The sequence below is a fragment of the Macrotis lagotis genome, chromosome 1 (assembly GCF_037893015.1).
Source record: "Macrotis lagotis isolate mMagLag1 chromosome 1, bilby.v1.9.chrom.fasta, whole genome shotgun sequence".
In the NCBI taxonomy this organism is placed as follows: domain Eukaryota; kingdom Metazoa; phylum Chordata; class Mammalia; order Peramelemorphia; family Peramelidae; genus Macrotis; species Macrotis lagotis.
Window position 1 is genome coordinate 147,097,160 of NC_133658.1, and position 12,206 is coordinate 147,109,365.

The window sequence follows — 12,206 nt, forward strand, 5'->3', positions numbered from 1 at the left end:
GAATTTGGTCCTAGAAATAATAGATTGTAAATGTTAATCCTCAGAGTTTGTCCTAATAAGGGACAAACTTTAACCTTCAGCATTTGACCAAAACATAATTAGGTTAACACACATTTATTAATATTTCTCTAAGATGGCTGATTATGCAGGCATGTGTGGGGAGAAAACCAAACCCCACAAGATACAGCTTGAAACTGTGGTCCTTTTCTACTATCATAAGATAGGATCTGAAAAGCTACTTCTGACTTGTCCATCAAAAGAAGGGAGTGGCCTTCAATTTAGGTTGGGGTTGGACAGACACACCTGCAGGAGATATGTCCAAGAGTTCATTCCCAGAAGATTGGCTCTTGCCAAACCTAGGATTTCTGTGTCTTATCACCCAAATGTAAATCCTTCCTCCTGGAAGGACTTTGGAGGTCAACAAAGGTCATCTTTAGTTTTTCACTGCTAGGTCAGATTGCAGTCTTAGCAGTTCTGTCTCCACAACATTCTTCCATCTCTGTTCTCTTCATTCTTCTATCCACTGCTCTCATTCAGAGCTCTTGCTTGGACTATTGCAAGTTTTTTTTTTTTTTGGTAAGGCAGTGGGGTTAAGTGACTTGTCCAAGGTCACACAGCTAGGTAATTATTATTAAGTGCCCGATGCTGACTCTAGGGCAGGTGCGCCTTCCACTGTACCATCTAGCTACTCCATTGCAATAGCCTTCTAAATTGTACTGCATCCAGCATCTCCCATTTGTACACCATTTTCTAGCTAGCTGCCAAACTGATATTTTTATTGCATAAGTTTGACACTGCCACTCTCTGGCTCAAGAAGTTTCAGTTGCTCGATATTGCTTCTGGGATAAAATAAAAAAGCCTTTGTATGATTTTAAAAGCATTACACAGTCTAGCCCCTTGTCTGCCTTTCTGGATTGATTATTTCTCTGCCTCTGTTTTTCTTCATCCAAATTGGCTTACCTGTTCATTTTATACATTCCACCTTCCATCTCTGAGAATGCACAGCTGCCCCCATATAACCATTGGAATGTTTGTTCTCCTTACTTGGAAATCCTAGCGCCCTTTAAGACTCAGCTCAAGGAGTAGCTAGGTGGCGCAGTGGATAGAGCACTGGCCCTGGAATCAGGAATACCTGAGTTCAAATTTGGGCTCAAATACTTAATAATTACCTAGCTGTGTGGCTTTGGGCAAGCCACTTAACCCCATTGCCTTGCAAAAAAAAAAAGACTAAGCTCAAATGCTGTCTCTTATAAGAAGCTTTTTATTATTCTCCTAGTCATTGTTTCCTCTACCTTTTAAAAATTAATTTTGTGAGAACATATGTGTATGTGTATATACATGTATACATTTTCTTTTGAGTATTGACATTTCTGTCTACATGTCCTTGACCCTAGGGGAATGTAAGCTCTTTGAAGATAGGGGCTGTTATTTTTATCATTGTAGTCTCACCTGGTACATATTGGACCAGGAATCCTCAAGAAGTGATCATTCAACCTGTGATTGAAAGATTGAGTGATGTTTGACCTCACCAGGTAGCCTTATTTTGTATGCTCTAATTGTTAGAAATTTCTCCTAAATGAACCATAAACCTTCCTTGTATCTTCTTTCCATTGGTTCTGATTTTCTCTTTGGAGCTATAAAGAAATTATCTAGTCAAGAAACTGCTGCCATGCCTTTTCCCTGTGCCCTTTCTGCCCTCCCCATGGTCAGTCTTTTCTTTCCATTTCCTGCTTCCTTCAAACTATCCTTAAAGCTTAAGATATTAAGGTCTCCTCATTTTTCTGGTTGATTGTCTCTAGCTTGACAGTGTCCACCCTAAAATGTGTTGGCCAGACCTGGAAAGAACACTCCATATGTTGTTTTCAGTCAAGAATAAAACATATGTGTATATCTTATTTCTCTTCATGACTAAAGATAGCACATGCTGTCTGTGATATAATCCATGTATGCGGCTATGACTGAAAGTGAAGCTTGTTTTTTAATCCTCAGCTGTGGCCACTCATCGAAGGACCTTGTCACAGTTGCTGGCTCTGCCTCTTATAACTCCTACAGACTGAAGTTTGCTGCAGTAGGTAATAATAGCAACAACCACTTAAAATTATGCTGTGCTGTACAGTTTGAGGCATTCTCCTCCCAATGACCTATGAGTTAGGTAGTACTACCTTACAGATGAGGAAACTGAGGGAGAGAGAGGAGAGAAAGAGGGAGGCGGAAACAGGTGGGTGAGAGATGGGAAGTAAAAGTGAGAGAATAAGAGTGAGAGGGGAAGGGAAAGAGAAGAAAAGGGAAGAGAGGAGAGAGTGGGGGTGAGGGGAGAGAGAGAGGAGATGGGGAGAGGGATAAGGGGGAGATAGAGAAGAGATGGGAAGGGAGTAGGAGGAGAAGAGGATGGAAAGAGGGAAGAAAAGGTAGGGGGAGGGAGGGAGAGAGGAAGAGAGACAAACAGAAGAGAAGAGAAGAGAGTGTTCTCTGTTAATAGATTGCACAGGGGCCTTGGGCAAGCCACTTAGCCCCATTTGCCTTGCAAAAACCTAAAAAAAAAAATAGATTGCACAGGGCAACTAGGTGGTACAGTGGATAGAGCATCAGTCTTAGAGTCAGAAAGACTGGAGTTGGAATCCAACTTCAGACACTTGATACTAGTTTTGTGATCTTGGATGAGTCACTTAACCCTGATTACTTCACATCCAGGACCATATCCAGTCATCCTGATTCTTATCTGGCCACTGGATTCAGATATCTCTGGAGGAGAAAGTGAGACTGGTGACTTTGCATAGCACCCCCTTACTCAAATCCAATTCTTGTGCTTGTCATGTCATCAAGAAGAATCATCATCAGATTGTACAACTGCTTACTAAAGGACAAAGGGAATATAAATATAAATATGTGTAGAATTGGTCTCCTCATGCTTGTTTAATCCAGACATCTAGAATATTTTCCAAAAAGTGTTTCCCCAAAATCAGATTACTGTATAGTTAACAATCATTTATTGTCATGTGCCCAGGCACTGGGATAGACATCTAGAAAAAAGGACAAAATAAAAGTTCAGTATTGCTGAAATAGCTTTCATTCTATCAGGGAGAAAATGAGTACATAAATAAGTCTATAAAATATTTGCAAAAAAAGAGAATCAGGTGGTCAGGAAAAAATTAACATAGAAAATGTTGCTTGAGCAATTTTTTTTTGCAAGACAATGGGGTTGACTTGCCTGAGATCAAGTAGCTATGTTAATTGTTAAGCCTCTGAGGGCAAATTTGAACTCAGGTTCTTCTGACTGCAGGGCTGGTGCTCTATCCACTGAGCGACCTAGCTACCTCCTGCTTGAGCAATTTTGAAGAAAGTTAGGGATTCCAGGAGATGGAGATGACTTGGGAGTTCATTCCAGGCATGGGGAGATGCAAAGAGGAGGGAAGATTCAGGAGAGAGGAGATGGGAATGTGTTAGAAAAGACAAGATTATAGAGTGCAAAGAGGAGTAATATATAATAAAGATGGAAAAGTTCATTAGTATTCTTATTTACATGGAAAAATAAAATAACAAAATTTTATTGTTTTTCACAAAAAATCCTGCAACTTTATACATCTTAAAAAATTAAAAAATGCAAAACACCTGCCTTTTCCTGCAATAGCTTATTTGGCCATTCATTAAAAAGATTTTGAAAGCTCATTCATCATAAAACCACATATTACATTGTCTATTAAGCCTACCTGCAATGAACAGCTATACATTTTTAATGAAATGTAAATCAGGTGAATTCCTAAGTCTTTGAAGGATGCTTATGTATATTTCTTAGATAAATTTCTTAACATTTCATGATGTGTGTCAAGGTGTGTGTTCAAGTATTCCATCTTTTGGGAATTTTTGCAATTCTGGAACAATTTTGCATCTTAATATACTAGCATATTTAGTAGATTGCATATTTTTATAAGGGAGACAAGATTTTCTGGCTCTTTTGAAGAAAAAAAAGCAAGCAATAAAGCCAACCCCCTTCACTCCCCATACACACAAAAGTTATGGGGTTTTTTTTTGAATGTTTTTCAGTTTGGTGAAGTTGCCAAGATCTCACAGGTTTTCCAAGATATTTTCTGAAAATGATTGTGGTAGAATATGAAATAAAAAGTGATTTTCAACAGCAAAAATAGCATTTTCTAGTTTTTAGTATTCCAATCTTTGTGTTGTCCAGTTTTCCAGATTCTTAGTATTCCAATCTTTATACTACATTGCCTATGAGAAATGTTAATCTTCATTACATTAGTTAACAGCAATTTTTTTTCAGATCTTTTCCTACTGTTATTCCATCTTCAAGGAAGTCATACCAGACTGTAATGATGGGCTTCATTAACAATCCCTTAAGCTGCTGAATACCCCTTGGAGGTCTTTTCTCATTTTCTGGGAATTAATTGGACTGTTTTATGGCAATAGTTTGTCACTTATCAATGTCCCTTTTTGTTTTGTTTTGTAATGCAACCATAAAAGGCTTTGTGAGTTTGTGGTGACTTAGGCATTTCTTTGTGACTGGTCCTGTCTCTTTGTGGGCCTGAATGAACTTTGAAATGCTTGACTTCCCCATGCTAATAGCCCCTGTGATATCTCTAATAGCTTTTAAGAGGAACAACTTTTGCATTTTTCCTTGGAGTACTCATTATTAAAAACCACAGAATTAAAAAAAAAACAGCATCACAAGATAGAGTAGTGTAATATAAGTATACAGTGGTATAATGTAAGTAATATATTATAAAATCCAGTATTCAGTTGATTGAACTAACTAAAAGTGGAGAAACTGGTTTAATCCAATTTTGTATGGTTAAGGTCATATATTCTAAGACAGCCCAAGATTAGTAGAAACACATGAGCATAATAATTGTCACAAAATGACACTATGTCAGTGTAATGCTTGGCTTATGTAATTTGCACTTACTGGAGGTTGGGGTGAGGTTGTGAAGGACATATGTTATTCAAGAAGCATTTATATTTATCTCTAGGAGTAATGGGATGATAAGGAAACCTTGAAGTTCATAGAGTAAGGGTTTGACTTAATAGTCAAGGAGGTTAATAAATGCTTCTTGATTGATGGATTGAATTTGCTGGAGTTTTAGCCAATGTTCAGCTCTCTTAAAGTTACAAATTTTTTGGACAATTTGAGCCTGTTTTCTTCATCAATATTCTGTTGAATATGTAGAGTTGGACAACCATAGAAGCGTTTGTAATTTTGTCTGATAGTTTATATTCTAGCAATTGCAGGCTTGTGCTTTAAAGGATTGGATTAGGTTGGCATGGAAAAGAAGTAGCATTATTCTCCTCTGCCTAGTGGTCTAGCATTCTTGGAATATTTCCTGCTGGCTTTGAGTACATCCAACCCTGATTGTGCCTTAAAGTATGTTTAGAAAAAGAGGGAACTATGAATTCTGGTCTGTCCTCTGACTTCTGCCTCCTGGGTGTTCTCAAACAGGTCCCTTGATTCAGGAGATCCTTTTTTGTTAACCTCCTACTTTTTCATCTCTTTGTTTTATTTTCACATTGTCATGTCTTCCTCCTTTTCTTCTAAATGATATTTGGTGCAAAAGGAATAAAAGGGGAAGAGTTCTTAGAGCCCCAAGAGATATCTTTGATAAGATATTTAGTGAAGTAAAGTTGGAATGGACCTAAGAGACTTTGAGGAGACCCGGCTGCTGGTGTATTTTGAGTGCTATTTATATAAGGACAGGGTTAAAGATAAGGTCCAGAGCCTTCTTTTTCTAGGTCACTAGTTTGAATAAGGCTCTAATGCATGGAGACTGCTATTTGAAGTCTTGTGGAATGCCCTGGTCAGTTCAGTTCTTAATAAATCCATGACATCCAACACCATTCCTGCATTCTCTGCCAGACTATTGGGGAAAAGGCTGTGTTCTCAGCCATCAGTTTCCCAGATCTTTTTTTTTTCTTTTGCAAGGCAATGGGGTTAAGTGGCTTGCCCAAGGCCACACAGCTAGGTAATTATTAAGTGTCTGAGACCAGATTTGAACCCAGGTACTTCTGACTCCAGGGCCTGTGCTTTATCCACTGTGCCACCTAGCCACCCCTCCCAGATCTTTTTGAGAGCGGTTGATACAGGACTGTATTAGGTGAACCTCAATGAATAAAAAAGACAGGATTTTCCTATTTCCCCTAGTCTGTGATCAGTAGGAAAAGGATGTCTGATGAGGACCTATGGATGTTTATGAAAAATTGTATCTCTAAAGTAAGAAGACTGGTTTTTTGCAGTAATCTTGAAGATCCTCACATTGAGCTTTTTCAGCAGGGAATAGAATCAGGATTCCAATTGATACTTCTAGGTGTCATTTGGAAACTTGCAAGATGGTTGTTATCAAGTCACATCTCATAGTATCGATTCAGCTAAAGGGGTGATATAACCTCTGTCCCTATTATGTTTTTTAGATGGCTTATTAGATAGAATAATGGACTTGGAGTGAAGACCAGATTTCACATATGGCCCCAGATAACTTATTAACTGTGTGACCCTGGACAAGTCATATAACCACTACCTCAGTTTCCTCATTATAAAATGGGGATAATAATAACACTTCCTTTCTAGTACTTTGTACCCCTTAAAATGCTATGCAAATAAATGTTAGCTTTATTGTTGTTGAACTATTTTCTACTTACCAGAAAATAGGATGAGAAGATTTGAGGAAGAAGGAAAAGGGAATCAGGTGTCTATTTGCATCTTTCTCATGGCCTTTCTTATATTTCTGGTGTAGTCAAATTACATGTGATTACCTTTCCTATTGCTAAAAACTATATAGCCAGGTCTTCATGTCCTCAGAGTTGAAGGCAAAGTCTTAGCCTCTGCATTGAAGATCCCTGCCAAATCTGATACCTAAATGGTGGAGGGAAACTGTTCCAGTTTAAAAGATAGGTCAGTTATTATCTGAAGAAGTTAAATACTGTTAACCAAGAAAAGAAAAGTATCCTCTCAACTTTAATCAAGACTTCTTACTCAAGAGTGAAGGAGCTGTGTGGGTGTGTATGGCTGTTTGTCTGTCCGCCTGTGGTTTGACACACTGAGCTAACAAGGTACCAGCAATTCTTATATTAATAGCCTCTTGACACCTGAAGGGAGAAAAGGGGGGGAAAACTTACTCAGACCTCACATTTTTTAATCTGTCAAATAAAGTGGTTGGATTACATGATTTTTTTTTTTTTCGATTTTTCAAGGCAATGGGGTTAAGTGGCTTGCTCAAGGCCACACAGCTAGGTAATTATTAAGTGTCTGAGTTTGGATTTGAACTCGGGTACTCCTGACTCCAAGTTCAGTGCTCTATCCACTGCCACACCTAGCTGCCCCGATTAGATGATTTTTTTCCCGATTTTTGAGGACCCTTCCAAGACCTAAATCAATGATCCTAAGAAGTATAGACTTGATTAGTCCTTGGATTTTGGGACTTTGATGCCTTCCAAGGCAAGGACAGTCTATATTGTCAAGAGACATTTATAGTTTTGTAAACTTGATCTATCTTGATTATATTTAAGCACCACAAAAGTCCATTTTGAGCATGCTTGAATGGTAGCACTTTTTGCTATAAGAAGGGATGAAGGGGGATGGTTTCAGAGAAAATGAAGACTAAATGAATACAGAGTGAATTAAGTAGAGCCAGGACAATTTATCTAGTTACAACAGTTTTGTAAAGATAAACAACTTTGAAAGACTTAAGAACTCTGAACAATGCACTGACTAATCACATTATCAAAGGACCTAAAATGAGACATGCTCCTGATATCTCCTGTCCAATGTAGGCATTTCTTTTGTTTCACTGTGTATATTTTCTATGAGTTTTTCTTTCTTTTAATTGGGGGAGGGGAAGAAAAAAAATGGATTTTGTTAATAGGAGAAAATTGAAAAGTATGTTAACATAAGATTTTGGTACTCTGGGATAGTTTTGGGAAATCTGAGGAAGCTAATGTAGGCCTTCAGCACATGGCTATTAAGAAAAGAAATTATCTGTATCCCATCATGGTCCTGTTCCAGTTACTGATTTTGGTAGTTTGCCCAGCCTGCAGGGTGAAGGTAGAGGAGGCTGACAGTCCTCCTGGAGCCTTAGTCACAAATGCTGAAGTCAGTGTGTTCAGGTTGACCTTGGATGGCAGCCCTATCCTGAACACAACAGGTAGCTCTCAGAATTCCAATGGCTTCAATCCCACATAAAAACATATATAATATGTATTATAACTTTCTAGAGGATCAGTGGAAATATCCTTTTTATTTTATTCCTTGCTAGACAAGTGGTCTGTCTATATTACAGATGGACCCTTTGAGGCATTTTAGGAGTAGGCACTCTTAATTGGGAGTTGTTTGCTCTTTGTTGGTTAACTCCCAGCATCAATTTTTCAGTTTCCATTTATTTACCTTCCATGGGTTTCTAACAAGTGAATCAATACTCCCTTATTCTAAGGAACCCAGAGAGATATCTCCAAGCTACAGTATGCTTGTTTCCCTGCATTGACAGATGAGGAAGATCATGAATGTCAGCTGAGGAATAAACTGAACTAAGAGGGCTGGAGTATGTGGCCCAGCACACTACTTCCTCTTTTTGTTTGATAACTTCTGATACACGTGCACACTAAACATAGATTCTAGCTGAATATGCTCTGTATTTTGAATAGGTAGTCTCTTAATGTTTTTAAGTTGCTTTTATGCCAGTTGTCTCCTTTGATCTTCATTAATTTATGATTTATGGAACTTAAGCCAATTTGCATTGATAGAGGGGGATCTGGTTGCTTCTAGTATCAAAGAAGTCAGGATTTTAGTATAAACAAATAACAAGAAACCAGCTCCATAGATATTAAGATCTTCATTTTGCAGATGAGTAATTTGAAGTTGAATGAGTGGTAGAGGGTCACACATCTAGTGAGTGTCAGATAGGATTCTCACCTAGACCTTTCTGACTCTAAATCTAGAATATTATACATAGCAGTGTTCATATAAGTTAGTAGACATGGCAATTTAAAAGTTAGTATGTAGTTTGGAATATAAACCAGGCAAACCAGTCTTTTGAATGTTATCTCTTCTCTCCCTCCTCCTTTTTTATAGGTCAAAAAAAACTACCCTTTTATTTATGTAAAATATTTTGCTAGGAAATTATGATTGATTGAACTAAAATAAGTTATTTCCAGGAACATCCCAGCATGTGAGAAAGTAGCCAGCAATTACATAGGAGCCACAACTGTATTACAGTATTTAAAACATAAACAGAACTACATACTGCTCCTGCCAGGCTCTTTTGGTTCTGACTAAGAAGGGGAGGGTTACCATTGGCTGAGTCAGCAATATCTCTTCTCTAGTACCCTAGGACTTCTTGGGAGGTCTCATAGCACAGGATTCCTAGGCCTTTTCTCTGGCCTTTATCTGCTCAGGGCAGTAATCAACATCTGGAGAAGGAAGGGTTCAGGCCAAGCCTGGGGATGTTCTCTTCAACTTGTTGCACCCTATTGAGGTGAACTGTGTGTGACTACTATGGAAAAAAGCCAAAATAAAGACACATATCTTATGTTGCACTTAATTCTATAAAAAATACACTGGAAGCACCAGTCTTTTTTAAGATGGGTGCTTTAGGGGCAGCTAGGTGGCATAGTGGATAAAGCACCGGCCTTGGAGTCAGGAGTACCTGGGTTCAAATCTGGTCTCAGACACTTAATAATTACCTAGCTGTGTGGCCTTGGGCCACTTAACCCCATTTGCCTTGCAAAAACCTTAAAAAAAAGATGGGTGCTTTACCCAATTTTACCAACTTATTACAAACTAGCAGATGTGGTCGTTAAATTTATTTTTTAAAGAATGGGGAAGAGTTTTGAACAATGTTTTTAGTTTGGAAATTTGTAGTTGTTTGTAAATTTATTTCTCTATAGTTCATGTTTCATAGATTATATGAATTTCTTTTTTTCTTTTGATTTTGAACTTGTAACTTAATCTCCAAAGGAGCTCTGTGGCTCTGTGTGTGTGTGAGGAGTTTCTTCTGCTCATGTGAGTGAGCACCTGTACTACAAATTTAAGGCCTTAGAGAGTTGACTTGGGTACTTAAAGGTTTAATGACTTGTATTTAGTTACCTGAGCAGTGTGTGACAGAGGTAGGGATTGAACCCAAGTCTTTAGCATTCTGAGGCTAGCTGTTTATCTGCCCTACTTTATTACTGCTCTTATGATTAATGATACCCCTTCATGCTTGCTAACTTCACTATCTTCATCTCCTGTCTTGATCCCATGCTCCTGAGTCATGAAAAAGAAATGAAAGTCATTAAAGAGGAAGCTCTTTCATCACCATACCTTTGTAAGTCCTTATTAGTCTTTTTTTCTCTTCCTTGACTTTGTACAAATTGTGCCCGCAGTTTCTTTCCCTGTAGTTCCTCTATTCTTTTACTCTTTCTCATTGTGCCCTGGACCTTATAAATCCTTCATGTTCATAAGGAGTTGAACTTGGTTAGTATTGTTGTCCAGCATATTCTATGCCTGAGACTATCATGATTCTGGTTAAAATCGTTTGAGTTAGGTATGGACCATTCTATGAAGGACCGTCCAGAAATTTCTTATACCCTAGGCTTCTTGTGCAGGTCTTGATTTATTTGGTAATAGATCTGACCCTTGTAGCACTATTTAGTCATTTTAAAATGTTGGTACAATCAGAAAAATACTGATAGATTATATGGACAGACAAATGAAGCAACAGATCTTCCAGTCAGTAGATTGAGTTATTTTCTGAGTTTTATTGAGCTCTGGGATTACAAAGATAAATAGAAAATACTATTCACTTTCAAAGAATTTATATTCATTTAGGAGAGTCAGTATGCACATGTGAACATTATACATATATATATTATATATATAATATATGTTTATAATATACAAATGTAGATGTTCTAAATCAGATGATAGAATGGGATAATCTTGGTTTCCTTTCATGTCCTCTTTCAACTATTTTTCTTCATCTTGGCTCCTTTCACTCTTCTATGAAAGTGACACCTATGAATAGTCCAATTTTAATCAATGGATCAGTTAATTAGGAGTCACTTATGAAGTGCTTACTTGGTGCTAGGTGCTAGATATACAAGACTCACAGAATGGAACAATCCCTATACTCAAGAAGCATTGGTTTAGTTTAAAACTTTAAGCCATATCTTCCTGGAAATCTAACTCAGTTGTGGGCATTAGAGTCGCATAGTTTCTTTGGACCCTGAAATGACTGACCATTACTTTTCTAGCCTCTCCTTAATGTCCTTATCCTCAAAATGAAAACAGAACTGTAAGCTACATTATCCAAAATAAAACCAGGAGGCAGAAAGGACTCATGGGCTTTGTTCTTTTGCTACAATTGGCCAGTTCTAGTATTTAAAAACAAAGCATTTGGATTTTTCAAAGACTTTTAAACTTTTCCTTTGTGTAGACCTTTTATACTTTGGACTTTTTAGTACTTTCAGTAGAGATTGAGGAACAGAACCGAGAGAGTGAGAATTTCTGTTTCTTTGTTTTTGTGGGGTTAAATAGAAAATGAGGATTTCGAGCCATCAGTTTCTGGTAGCTGATTGTTTATAGTTGCCAAACTCTTTGAAGGCAGAAACTTTTCCCACTTTCCCATTTCAATATCATGTTTTTTGTTTAATATATGAGATTTGGAAAGGCTTACATTGTTGCTATGAGGCAGCTGCTTAGCTTATTTTCATTCAATTAACCAAAATTCTGTGTTTTTTTTTTCGCCTTCCTTCCAGCTAGGTGACACAGTGGGCTTTGAGACAGGAAGACCTGAGTTCATATCTATCCTCAGAAAGTTCCTAGCTATGTGACTCTGGGAAAGGCACTTAATCAGTCTTATCATTTTTAAAATAGGCATAATTATAGTACCTACTTTCTGGGGTCATTGTGTTTGTAAACTGCTTCATAAAATATCTGGCATATAGTAAATGTTTAATAATAATAATAATAATAATAATAATAATAATAATAATAATAATAATACAGATTTCCTATTGTTACCTATTGTAACAAATAAGTATAGTCAAGCAAAACAGATGACTTTATTGTCTATTTCCAAAAATATATGATTCAATCTGTACCCTGAGTCTTATTACCTCTCAAACCAGAGGTGGGTAGCATGTTTCAACAAAGCTTCTCTGAAATTATAGTGGGTCATTATGTTGATCAAAGTTCTTAAATGTTTCTGAGCTGTGTTTAGAGTGTTGTT

At 37.4% G+C, this 12,206-nt stretch overlaps 1 protein-coding gene across 9 annotated transcripts in view; it reads left to right on the forward strand.

Annotated features, from left to right (window-relative positions):
- PSD3 (pleckstrin and Sec7 domain containing 3) overlaps positions 1 to 12,206 on the forward strand; it is a 765,972-nt gene that overhangs the window by 418,998 nt on the left and 334,768 nt on the right. The window contains exon 1 of one of the 9 annotated variants that reach the window (XM_074209085.1): positions 1,344 to 2,072. The exons of the other annotated variants lie outside the window; for them this stretch is intronic. The gene's annotated coding sequence lies outside the window, so the exon portion shown is untranslated. Of the gene's footprint in view, positions 1 to 1,343; positions 2,073 to 12,206 lie in introns of those variants that run through there. 9 annotated transcript variants of the gene reach the window in all.